Here is a 14,183-nt window from a genome sequence, read left to right on the forward strand (position 1 = left end):
GTGGGCAAAGCAGAGAAAGGGGAGGTAACCCAGATTCCAGATCAGCCCATTTGAGTGAAGGACACTAAAAGGATCCATAGGACTCTAGGTCTCTAGTCTGTAGACAAATCCAGTGTAACTCCTTTATTTCTAATCAGTTGCATCTCCTTCAGCGGCTTCCATCAAGTCTTACCTTGCAATAACTGTCACCAGCAATGTCAACCTCCAGCCTGTGCTCCCAGGACTCTGTGGCGGGCCACACAGTGTGTGGGCGACCGGGCCGCAGAGATGTTATCTGACAAGCACCAATCATCCACCAACGTGTGGCAACTTATGCTAGTAATGGTCTTCTTATTGAAGTAGAAGACCCCAGTCAGCCCCCTGAACTAGTGCTTCACCCATTCCCATCCGGCCAGAGATACAGATCTCTGATCTGTTAAAAAAATAAAAAGAAATAGAGCAAGAGCTTCGTGCCCTCTGCCTCACTGGCCTCAGCAAACAGAAGCAATGATCCTCAATGGACTAATGCTCTTGTGGATGTATTCTGTTACTTGTGGTTATGTTTTTCTGTGATTAATTGTTCTTCTATGTGTACAAACTTTGGAAACAACATCCACCTAACAGAGGACAGTGAATACTTATCTATCTTGTGCAATACATTTGTATAAATATAGATTCTTGATTTTTGCATGAAGGAAAACAATGTAGAAAACAGAAAATATTATTCAAAGCAGATTCTCTTTATATGTTTTTTTTAATATCAAAAAAGGTTGAGAACCCCTTCACTGAATGATTTTAAATATAAATCCCTGGACATTTTACGGGCTATGTGCAGGTATATGGGGAACAGTTTTGATCTATCTACAAGTTTCAATGTTTAGTTTTAGTTTTTTGTTGATAAATGTGTTGTGATTAATAAACGTGTGTATAAAAGCCTTTTGAGCGTGTCCTGCTTTCCTTGTGTTGGTTGGCAGTGTTTTGGTCTGCTGCTATTTTGGCCAGGACTCTCTTGGAGAAGTTTTTTTTAGGTAAAATATATAAAAAATAAAATTGTGAAGGTCATCAAGAGATGCAAATCTGTAACACCGCGGCTTGAAACGGCAGTAAAGTACAATACCACACTGAACTAAATCAAGCACCTCGTCGCACAATCTTTGACTTTTCAAACTCTTTAATACCCCGAAATAGTGCTGTGACCTTGTTAAATTTAAGATCATAATTAGATTGCCTGGCACTCTTTCTCTGAAAAACCTCAAGACAGACTCGCAGGATCCTCTGAGGTTGGCTTTATTTAAACTCCCCAGGCATTACAAGAGCCTCCAACAGAGAAACTTTCGTAATATTCTCCTTTGCTCCGTGGGTAGAGTGCCAACTTTGCACAAAACTGTGATTTTGAGGCTTGATTCATCTTCTCTTTTTTCCTTATCTCTCATTCTCTCAGTGCGACTCAGTGTTTCTTTCTTTCCTTAACTTACTTGGTCTCACATTTAGGACATATATCTACAGTTCATTTTCACTTCCCCAGCCTATTTCAGCAACATTTAGATTTTTGGGACTTAAACATGGCACCTAAAATAGAGCTTTCACGCTCTGCTCTTTGGGCCTCTTACTGAGGAACTTCCTGACCTTAATCACCCTGTGACAGTTTAATTAATCAGAACACACAAGTCCATATGGCTGTTTGCTTGCCTGTCTGTCTGACTGATGGCCTCTCATTCTGCCACTATTCAACCACAGACTGGGGCTTTTCATGACCCCTGTCTAGCGATCGTTTTGCCTGCCATTAGAAAATCATTAGTCCTACAAGAAAAGGATAAAGGCACTTTGATTTGCTGGATTTATGACACGGAACCCAACAAAGTGCAAGCCTCTGAAGTACTGATTTCCCAACTGAAGCAGCAACAGAAAAGGTCAGTTATCAGATCTGCCCAGAATTAGTGAAATGTCTGTCCTTAACATATGTCTTTAATTCCAATTCAATATTTAAAGATAATTGACCAATTGCACAGCTCATATGTAATAAACAGCACAGTAAAATATGGAGAACGGTTTAGAAAACACGTGAGAAGCCTCCCCAAATTACAAAATTGAGAGACATTTTGTAGTTTTTCTGTATTCTGTGGGCCAGTGACACCAGACGGCGACTTGGGGGTGATGACTCTGGAACCAGTTACCCCCCCGATAAACGCACTATTACAGATGTAGCTCGTCTTAGATCCAAACTCAAAACCTATGTTTAGAACGGCTTTTAATACGTAGAGTGGTGTGACAATTCCCCTCTCCTCCTCCCGCTTCAATGTAACTCTGTAATGTATTTTGGATACCTGCTGGTGCTGTATAAATAAATGTATTGTTGAACAGTTTTGCTTAATATTGTCATTCAAATGTATGTATGGCTATGCCGAGTAGTGTGAAAGTGTGAAAATGGTTGATTAAATATCTTTTCCTTATTTTTATAGTGTATACTGTGTCCTATAAACAGTGTTAATAATGGAGTTAATAATTTAAACCAGGAATCTACAACAGCGGGTCCGGGCCACCAATTTATTGTTCATTTTCAAAAATTGAAAAGTCGTAACATAAATTCAACATATTATCAGCTAATATAAATCCCCACTGCTTGCTGGCCAATAGGTAAGGTAGTCGCTAAGGTAGCCCTCCCCAGATACCGTTCATCGTAAGGATTCACCGGCCACAAGACTTGATGCTGCCCACACGTTATTGTAGGCCCAGCTTATTATGCAACTTTATTTACAAAATATGGAGTAGGGGCTCCCTGCTATGAAAACCTTTCAGAGCAAAATTTGGTTGAAAGAAACCCACTTCTGTGATAAAGACATTTTTAAAAATGGGTCAAATTTGACCCAAGGACAATACAAGGGTTAAAAGACGTGGTTAAATGAAGCTTCATTCCACCTCTCACCTAGGTATTTGAATTTCTACCACACCGTTCCAAAGTTGTGCTCATTTAGGTTGAATGTGTTTTGTGTGTATATATTTATGTATATATATATATATATATATATATATATTTATCAGAGTTTGCACTCCTCTGGAACAACTAGGGGTTAAGTGTCTTGCTCAGGGACACATTGGTTGATGGATCGCAGTGGGAATCGAACCCAGATCTCCCACACCAAAGGAATGTGTAATATCCACATCACCACCCTCCTGACTTTCATAGAGTTTAGGTGCAGTGCAATCGTGTAAACTCTTCCTGTAATTGTGTGTTCATTGTTTGAAGTGACATACTGTAAGGAGCTTATAGCACGACAAGTTATCACAGCCTGGTTCAAAGTAAAAACAATAGCAGAACTGGTGCACGTTGAGGGAACACCAGATGACGATATGAACAGTGTTGCTGACTATTGTCATGTGATGTGTTTTGCACAGGTGACCCCTGTAAATAAATATGTTGCACCAGTCAGGACGTGGGTGTGTTTTATTCTGTGCCGGTAACAGCAGCTAAGACTAAGCTAAACAAGGTTAAGTAATTCCTTCATATTTCAATATTGGTTTTTTTCCATAATTTTTCACATTTGGCAGTGCTTGGTCTAATTTCTGGTATCATCTAATAACCTCTTAGACTATAATGAATCATGTGGGGGGGGGTGGAGGGTACCTAAATCAACGCCGCTGTTTGAAGTGACAGTTATTATCTGTTATAAATCAATCCACTTTAGAAACTGGAAGTGCTCATTCAAAAGTAAATGGATGTCTTGATCATGTTTTCTTGCTCCTGTTCTCGATCAATGTGCTTTAAAAGGTCCAATGTGTGGGAATTTCTCCCATCTCGCGTTGAGATCCTATATCACAATCAACTGTCTCGCGCCACGCAGGTCCAAGTATGTACCACAGCTACGGTGGCCTTCACGTTTCAAAAAGCCGGTATCTTGCTCTTTACAACATCCTTTGGATTTCCTGGGCATAGTAGTAGTAGTAGTAGTAGTAGTAGTAGTAGTAGTAGAAGAAGAAGAAGAAGAAGAAGAAGAAGACTCCAGTGACTGAAATCCCTTGAAACTTGCCGAGGCCGGGAAGCGATGATACCCATTAGCAGATTAACAGCACCCTTGAGTTTATCATGTGACAGCAAAACGCGAAAGCCGGAGCAGTATGTCCTGTATGTCCCTTACAGGCTGACGTATTTCAAGATGACGCATGAATATGGAGCGTCTACCCCAGTTCATGTGACTGGAAATGTAAAATGTCAAGCCAATGGGAATACTTGGAATTGATGGTGGTGGTAAATATTCATGAAAAAAAGGACAAGGCCGTGAATGGGCAACACCTGATTTTGATAACGAACAACTAAACACGTTACACACCGGACCTTTAAAGCAGGAAATGGGTTAAATAATTAGTTTGATGACGTGAAGTTTAGCATCATAATATATGAAACATATATGAAATCTCAAAACAATAAGATCAATAAAGCCCAGTATAGGAGTTTAAACCGCCAGTTGTATCAGTAGAAAAGGTTCAACTTTGAGAATGTTACATTTAAAATCTGACACACTGAAACATTCGCCACAGCAGCAGGTGTCTTTACTGTTGATACTCATATCCATCTGAATGTATAATTTTAACGACCCACAGACTTGAACAGTTATAAGGAAATCATAACCCTTATTTTACAGAATGTGGCTAGTGCACCAGGACATTACAGAGTAACAGTGTTTGGACCGTTGGCTCCATGTGCGCCCACACGCCGACGCTTTAAGGTGCTCTTACTTCACCTTCCCAGACAGCTGACAGCTTCAGGAGAGCCGGATGGAAAGGCCGAGACCTCTGGAAAGTTCTCCAGCTGAGCAGCACTCTGACCTTGGTCACTTTCAGACGGTAATTAATTAAACCGCATGATTCCTGTCTTTCGGCTCGGCCTCTGCCTGTGTGCGTGTGTGTGTCAGAGTTGCATCGGACTGAGGGATATATGGGGATATTGGAGTACAGCATGGCATCATCCGACAACTAGAACCACACACACACACACACACACACACACACACACACACACACACACACACACACACACACACACACACACACACACACACACACACACACACACACACACACACACACACACACACACACACACACACACACACACACACACACACACACACACACACACACACAGAGAGAGAGCTAGGTCAGCATTGAGGGGCCTCTGAGCCAGCAGTAGGTTAAAGTCTTAATGACGGACATTTCTCTCCGGAAACTTATTTCCATATGTTACAGGGACACTCCTCCAAATCCTCATTTTTCACCTTGTTAGAGGAGCTTCTTTGGCTTGAGACAGAATAGAACAGTTGGAGGAGGAGGAGGAGGAGGAGGAGGAGGAGGAGGAGGAAATGAGGCAACAGAAGAGATGAGTAACAAAGACAGAGGTAAAGTTTTTTTTGGCTTTTTATTTACAACTTTTTGATTCTTTGCTTTGTCCTCCTTATGGATGAGAGGAGACAAGGCAAGGGAGGACAGGAGAGCTCAAGTGACAGGAGGAATTATAAAAGATGGAAGATTTTCCATTATTCACAACGAGCCATATTTTCTTGATCCTCACTGGATCAAACAAAGAAGTCTGAGAGAAAGAAAGAAATAGAACAATAAAAGAAGTGGGAGGAGAGGAAAGAGATGGAAAAATCAGGGCAGGGTTGATACATATTTGCGATGTTTTATTCTATATTTTAAGTAGTATTTTCTATTCGGTGTAGCTCCTGAGCGGGTCGACGCCTCAGATGGGATTATACTGAAGGATGACGCATCAGAGCACAACACCTGTCACAGAAACAGCTCATCTGACAAAAGCTCGTGTGTGCCACAGGAGAAAGAGCTCAGAGCCTGAGTGTAACCTACCTGGATCTAATCCGCCACCCACCACAAACACTTTGCAACTTTACGCCGGTGTTAGCATGTGATCCATTGCTATTGACAGTGCTCACTGTGTCTGCTAGAAAGGTTTTTTTTCATTCACAAAATCCTGTGCGTGATGATGCAAGCAGGGCCAAAAAAGTGGCAAGAAAAACTCATTTCAGCCCCGGGACATGTAATCATACCCTTTAACACACAAATCTGCCAGACTTGTAAACGAGGAAAAATAATGTTTGCTTGTTTGCTTCTTGCCGCTGCTTGGCCTGTGATGCGATTCCATGAATGCATCATTTTAACATGCTTTGAGAAACCTTCCTCAACTGATTGAACTGTAGAAAAAGAAGCAGCTGTGAGTGGAGCCCGAGCAGTAAAGGATTTTAAAGGCCAACACCGATTCAAATATTTGGTTATTTAAAAAATCCGATATGCCGATATCCAGAAACGCATTACAAAACAGAAACGGATTTCCCTATCATTAGTTATTTGTAGATATTTATGAGTTAAATTAATAGTATATTTGTTTTATTGTCACAACAGAAAAGAGGAACATCAAAATATATTAAACTTCTGATAAAAACTGTATAAAAATACAAACTTAAGATATGAAACTTAAAGTCCTTTGAACAAAAACACATTAACCAAAAAAAATCTGTTACCAACAGGGACGTTGCAGAGCGTCCTCTGGTGGACAAACTATGCAACGCCATCACTCATAACATGGTGGACGGTCTGTTTTAGTTTTATAAATATTAATTTATCAGATTTATTCATTATAAATGAATCAAATGAATAATTTATTTTAAATAAAAGAATTGGGCCATTATACAGTATATGCTGATACAGATAAAACGGGAAATGCCTAATATTGCGAAATGACGGCTTATAACAAAATATCGGCTTATAATATTGGTCAGGCTCTAGCTGTGAGTTATATATTAGATTTATTAATATCCAAAAATGTGTGCACTATAGACATGAAAATGTCACTTTAGGAGGTTTTTAACATTAATATGCGTTCCCCCAGCCTGCCTATGGTCCCCCAGTGGATAGAAATGGTGATAGGTGGAAACCGAGTCCTGGGTATCCTGCTTTGCCTTTGAGAAAATGAAAGCTCAGATGGGCCGATCTGGAATCTTGCTCCTTGGCCCACCCATGAGAGAGAGAGAGAGAGAGAGACATCATGACTTTCAATTGAGCGAAGTGGCAGTTGGTCAAGGTCACACCCTCACCCTCCACCTTGCCCCCCCTCTCTCCTCCTCAATGGCTACAGACACAGAAACGGCATGTCCCATGGAAAGCTCATTGTGGGACTAGCTCTAGGGGCTGGAATTCTGCTCCAAGGCTGCATTTTGGGAAAAGAACTTCAGATATGGTATGAGGGGACCACTATAGTCTATATAAAAGTCGAAAAAGCACCATGTCATGGGACCTTTAACTGAACTTTCATTTAAGAATATGGTATGCTACAGTAATATTAGGTAAACAAATCCAAAGGTTAAAACCCAAACGCAATGTCTCCAAAGCAGAAAAACCTTTAGTTCAATGGAATCAACCAGACGATTTACACTATTTAAAAAAAGTAATTTTGCATTACAATTACAGCTGGAAAGATTCAACGTTCAATCAATTAGTTGTCAACTAGAAAATGAATCAACTAAGTATTTCATAATCAATCAATCGGTTTGAGTTGTCTTCTTTTTTAAGGAAAAATTCTCTGATTCCAGCTTCTTAAATGTGAATATCTTTTCTTTTTTTAGTAAACTAAAAATCTTTATCTTTACCCTAACCCTAATTCTATGGACATATTTCACAATTTCCTGATATTTTATAGAGAACTACTTGCTTAATTTAAAAAAATAAATGGTCAGATTATTCAACTCAACTATGACAATAATCATTGGTTGCAACCTTGGTGGACCTTAAACAAGTCTGTCCTTGTATTGCACACACTGAAGTGTTATATTAGATTATTATATTGGACCACTACTCAAGACAAAACTGGGAGGACATAACGCTGAAATATACCAATAAGAATAGTGGCGGAGTAAGATGACCCACCCTAACAGGCTTGTAGACGAACACACCTACACAGTCCTTACAGACTGTTTAATAAGGGAATGTAAGCAAAACCACCCGCGTAGGTGGACTACTGGATATGTGAATACTATGATACATCTACTTCCAAGAAGGACAAACACATTTATATTTACAGGAAATGGCTAGAGTTAAGAGTCATTATGTAACGTTGAAAAAAATGTGTTGCCTGCTAACAGTTAGTAAAGCAAGTTAATATACTACTTCACTTATATAAGTCGTAAAATAATTTTTACAAAGCAGTGGGCCTTGAATTTATGGAAAGACAAACTTTTAATAAAATGGATCTTAGAAATATCAGAAAAATCATGCCTGTCATTAAACCTTTTTTGCCGTTTTAGAGTGAACAAGACAGAGACAGACAGAGACAGAGACAGAGACAGAGAGAGAGAGAGAGAGAGAGAGAGAGAGAGAGAGAGAGAGAGAGAGAGAGAGAGAGACAGGGAGAGGGAGAGAGAGAGAGAGATTGAGAGAGAGATCCAAAAGAAATACAAATTTTAACAAAATAGAGTCAGTGACCATGAGCTGGAAATTGAAAGAGGTCGACATTTAAAAGTGTGGAGACCGAGAGAGAGGAACGTGTCTGTGCACACTGGCTCCAGGATATCCAAACACAATTACATTTCCAATGTTCATGTCCCCAATATGAAGACTTAAGAACCAAATATTTCCAAAAAATTTGAAAGACATATACAAGGCTTCACTACCTACACTGAGGACAAACAGCTTCCTTTTTTATTAGGGGAAGATAAAGCACGGCATGGCTAGCAGCTAAATATGTCTTCTCCTGCCACAATACAAGGCAAAATAAATAGAGAGTCTCATATATTGTCTTTTTTATTTTTCGATTCTTTTTTTATTGTTTCAAAGCACCCTTTGAGGGACATGCACATTATTTGTTTAGTGTCTACAATTATATCATAAGTATCCGGTTTACTTGTATTATTATATCAGATGTATTTACTCACTGTTGTTGTTTATATGTATGTTTGTTCTTATCCTTTGGCAACACAGATGGATTGTTTTTGTCAAGCCAATAATCAACATGAAACTGAAACAGAGAGAGAGACGAGAGAGAGAGAGAGAGAGAGGAGAGAGGAGAGAGAGAGGAGAGAGAGAGGAGAGAGAGAGGAGAGAGAGAGAGAGAGAGGAGAGAGAAGAGAGAGAGAGAGAGAGAGAAGCAGCAGGTGTCAGAGGATGAACAGGTAGGAAAGCTCCAATGCCGAAACAACATTCAGAAGTCCTGTTTTGTTTTAGGGAAGCCTTATTAAGAGCGCAGCTCACATAATCCTCTAGCGGGCTGACCCGTCTTAAGGTCAAATCCTGCGATAACCCCTCAGAGGAAGAGAAGGTGGAGAAAGAACAGATTAGGGGGGAAAACAGGCAGACGGGAAGAGAATACAAAAAGAGAAAGGCTGTATAGAGCAAACTGTGTTTACAAATGGCTCTCTGGGTTTCACGCCGGAGTGTGAGGGGAAAGAAAATTAGTTTTGATGAATTGCAAGAGTTTAATTCCAGGGCACAGTGGTCATGTTTTACTGTACTCTGGGAGATTTCTGGGAGATGTATGCCCTTGATACAGAACTAAATAAATAACAGGAATAGCCAGACGAGACAACTGTACAGATCGTGTTTGTGTGTGTGTGTGTGGTGTGTGTGTGTTGTGGGTGTGTGTGTGTGTGTGTGTGTGTGTGTGTGTGTGTGTGTGTGTGTGTTGGCCCCCACTAAATATTTAGTGATATCGATTTAGTTTGTGTGTCGCAGTCTTTTTCTGCAGCGGGGAGATAAATGCCTTGCTTAGGAGCACTGTTCCATCTCAGTCTCTCTTATCCGTCCTCGTCTCAAGCGTCTCTTTCTTTGTCTTTCTAACATTTGCCCGTTATACTGAACCATCCTTCACTCATAATCCGAGACACAAGCATCATCCAAAAGATTACGGTGACACATTGTGTGACAAGACAAACACTTTCCATAGATCACGGCTGAATACAAGCGATGGACACCTCTTGAGATAGAACAATGTCTTGATTGGACGCTGAATGGAGTTTGATTGTGCTATATGCAAATTAAGAGCGAGAGAAGAGAGCTTTGGATCATTCAGAGCTCTATCAGACGTGCTCTTGATGGGTTGCACTTGTTGCATTATTTTTTGAGTCTTTAACACAGTTCAATTGTCCCTCCACTCTTTGGCTGCTTAAAGACGTATTTCCTGCTTTAAAGATAGATAGATAGATAGATAGATAGATAGATAGATAGATAGATAGATAGATAGATAGATAGATAGATACTAATCCAAAAAAAATGGGAAATTATAGTCTTACAGCAGCAAAATCCGTCACACAGCACAGAATATAAATATAAATGAAACACTAGGATACAATATACATGAAAAAATAAGAGGAATAAAATACAAGAACAAGCTTGTTACACACAAACACACACAAACCACACACACACAGGGAAGTGCAGCAGCACATACACACACAAGTGCAGCAGCACACACACATGCAAAAGATTACAAATTAAAATATGACAGAGCAAATCTTCCATCATAATATCAATGCACCAAGGTACAAATGCGCCTGGATTTTAAAGGGAATGGGAGATTGGTTCTGATCTGATTGGCTGATTGCATGTTACGCCAAAAACACACCTAAGATTAATGAAGACACTAAGTACAACCCTTCTGAACCATGCGCCCGGCGTACAGACCATTTTTTCCGCCGTCAAACTAGCAAAAGTGGATTTGGACACGCCTTAAACGCACCTGTGACAGGTGCTTCATGCCGTGCGCTTAGACCATTAAAATGGGGCCCAGAGAGTCCAGAAAACGGGAAGCTACCTTATTGTGTGGTGCACCATCTTCATCTTCATTTCATTGTGCCACAAATGAACATAGCCCCATCTAAAGCAGCCACTCCTACATCACTAACCTTCCAGCATCACCTTTTTGTATAAGGATGCGTAAATGTGTCACTTCCTGGTGTTCCTGGGCACTAAGGGGCAGGCCTCTTTATCAGGAGAACAGGAGAGGATTCGAGCAAACTGGCTAAATCCTTCCTGGAAGCTCGCTGCCAACGAACAGTTGCGGAAAGAAGTCTTTCAGCCTAAGTTTATAACATGAAAGGGATTTGGGGTTTTAACATGCAACTAAACAGTTTTTTTCTTGTACACGATGGAGCATAAAAAAATAATAAAAAAAGAAATCACCTTTAACCTCTTTGCTCATCATCTCTCCTTTTCTCCTAGTCAGCTCTAAACTCATTCACTCCCCCTCTCTTTTCCTCCAGCGCTCTCACCCAACTGAACCGATCCATTGCTCTCTATTTGTCTAATCAGAGCGTGTGTGTTTGCGCGTGTGGGGTGGTGTGTGTGTGTGTGTGTGTGTGTGTGTGTGTGTGTGTGTGTGTGTGTGTGGTGTGAGAGGAAATGTTTGTTGTTTAAGAAGTGTGCTGCTGTATTTGCATATAAACAAGCTGGGACGGTTTTTTTTGTAATTACATGAATGTTTGTGTGCCAAAATGCAGGTATGTGTGTTGTGTGTGTTGTGTATGTGTGTGGTGGGTGTTTAATAATATGTGAGAAATATGTGAGTGATAAGAGCTCTGTGGCCACAGGTTATGTTGCAGTGATCAGTGTTGAGTCACAGTTTAATATGCACACACACTCCTATACTCAGACAGCCAATTTAATCCAAAGTCAGTCAGGCATCTGTAATTTATTGAAATTCACAACAGCAAGGTCAATTTGTTTACAGGTTGTCTTTGTTCCATCTGTCACTTTCTGTGCTTTCTGCATCACATCCGCAATGAAATGAATTGACAAAAGAAATACAAATTAAAAAGGTTTACAGGGCTCCTGTCTGTACAGACCAGAGGGCAAAACTGGACTTTCAATATTCACTATTCACTGGATTTGTCATTTCACTCAGTACTTGGATACACAGAAGAAATGAGAAAAAAATGTTTCTCATCAATTTGTCACAGTGCAATTAAAAAAAAAAATAAAAAAAAACAGTAGTAAATACTTATAAGTTAACACTATGGGCGGCTGTGGCTCAGTGGTAGAGCGGTTGCCTGCCAATCAGAAGGTTGGTGGTTTGATCCCTGGCCCTGCGGTCCCACGTCGAAGTGTCCTTGGGCAAGACACTGAACCCCGATTTGCCCCCGGTGCTGCGCATCGGAGTGTGGATGTGTGTGAATGTTTATCTGATGAGCAGGTGGCACCTTGTACGGCAGCCCCGGCCACAGTGTGTGAATGTGTGTGAATGGTGAATGTACAGCACATTTACATTTATAACAACTGTCGTTATTGAGCTATCTAGCTCTGTGTCAACTTTGTGTGGGCAGTGGGTTTAGATGAATGGTGTGTGGATTTCGTCCTCGGGCACAGTGCACCAAACCCCAGCGTGCATCTCAGACCACGGCTGCTCCAGGCTACATTGGGAAGCCATGGTATTTTGTATTTGTGAATGATTTATAACTATTTTTTTATTTATATTTTCATTTATTATTGATATCTTTATTGAATTTGTTTGACTTAGCATTTTAGGGGTTAGTTTCTGTGTTATACAGTAAATCCGTGAGAAAATGACAGAGATAAATACTTGAATCTGAATCTTGAAGCTCCAGCGTTAATGTTGATCATGCTGATGCTAGATGAGTTATGAAGGGGATTTATATCTCTAAAGTCTTTAAAGTCTGTGACACTGTAGGCCATTGTGTAGTAAAATAGTTATTTTCAGTCATAGCCTCATTAGCAAATGGAATTCCTTCTTATGCCTTTCTCGCATGGAGAGTTTAATCAATGCGCTATAACAAAAACATTGGATTTATGACTATTTAAGGCAATTTGGGTTGTTTTTTCCTGACCTTCAAGCTCCAAAACATTCTTCGAAAGATGCTCACAGAGACAATGAAAACCAAAATCTGCTGGTAGCAGATTCCATTACTAGGCTTGATATTGTGTTGTCTTTGTTCATCTGCTACTCACATTTGCATGTCCTCTGCTATACCCAAATAAAATAAATAAATATAATAATAAAAATCTAAAAGAAAATGAGGTTGTCCATGTGAGCTTTAGTCTTCAGAGCGTTGTGTTAATAATAAGCTTTGGGCGCAGCAATCAGCACTGGTGAAAATACACAGCTGTCTTACTCCTGGCTTATAATGAGTTATGCAAATCTCTGCCTTTTGTGCTCATAATGATACTTATAATGATCGGCAAGAGAATTCAAGCTACTCCTCTCAAGAGTATCAGAATTTGCAAGTTCCACTGTTATGAATTGGTTGAGGTTGCTATCTGCAGCGTAGAAAAAAAACAACCCTTCAATCAGAAGACCCTGAGCAAAATCCTCATTCCTGCCAAAGTGTCTTTAAACAAGGCAACAGGGGTCTCATTTACAAAACTGTGCGTAGGATCCTTACTAAAAGTGGACGTACGCCCATAAGCCAAAAACGACATATTAAAAACTCAACTGTGCGTACACACATCTTTAAGCAATGTTCCCTTAATAAATCACAGATTACCCACAAGTGTGCGTACGTGAATCAGCCTCTTATCCCGCCCTGTACACCCCCGTTTGTAAGCATAAATAGTCAATGCAAACCCCCTCATGAATGCTGATCAGTATTAATGACCCGGGCAGTTGTTCTTTCGTGACGCCGAATCACGACTGGTGGGAAAAAAGCAAAAAAAAACTCTCAGACCCACATATTGTCAGCCCCGTTTTGTGCGTACGCCACGTTTATAAATGAGACTTCTGGCATTGAACATGTTAAACATTGTTATTTTTTTACATTGTGTTCAGCAGATGCTTAAATTATGTATTGATCTCCCCGGGGAATATTTACAGCACGAGTTGTCTTGTGCCTCTTTATTTCTGGCATTTAGTATCATAGAGAGGAAACTTTTAACATCAATCCTTTATCGTCAATTACAACAAAAAAAAGTCTTTATGAGCATTTAATGCCTGTACGTGTGTGTCCAATGGCAACCTTCTGGGAAAATGGGTACTGGAAATAATCTCCCAAAGTCACTCCCAAAACACTCCTGGAGTTGTAAAGAACAATGTTGATTTGGTTATTCAAAAAAGAAATTAAGCCAAGTCGGGACAGCTGCCAAATTTGACAGGTCATTATTCATCAGCTTGTGTTGAAGAAAAGTCTGATTATCACGGGGCTGATTCTAAACAAAATCTACCTGAGGACACATTAAAGTGCCCATATCATGCTCATTTT

At 40.2% G+C, this 14,183-nt stretch overlaps 1 long non-coding RNA gene across 1 annotated transcript in view; it reads left to right on the forward strand.

The window, feature by feature from the left end:
• Positions 1-14,183, forward strand: part of LOC116705026 (uncharacterized) — a 23,171-nt gene that overhangs the window by 8,819 nt on the left and 169 nt on the right. The window contains exon 2 of the long non-coding RNA XR_004335827.1: positions 10,680-10,684. This is a non-coding gene — a long non-coding RNA (uncharacterized LOC116705026). The remainder of the gene's footprint in view (positions 1-10,679; positions 10,685-14,183) is intronic.

The sequence above is a fragment of the Etheostoma spectabile genome, chromosome 17 (genome assembly GCF_008692095.1).
Source record: "Etheostoma spectabile isolate EspeVRDwgs_2016 chromosome 17, UIUC_Espe_1.0, whole genome shotgun sequence".
NCBI classification, from domain to species: Eukaryota; Metazoa; Chordata; class Actinopteri; order Perciformes; family Percidae; genus Etheostoma; species Etheostoma spectabile.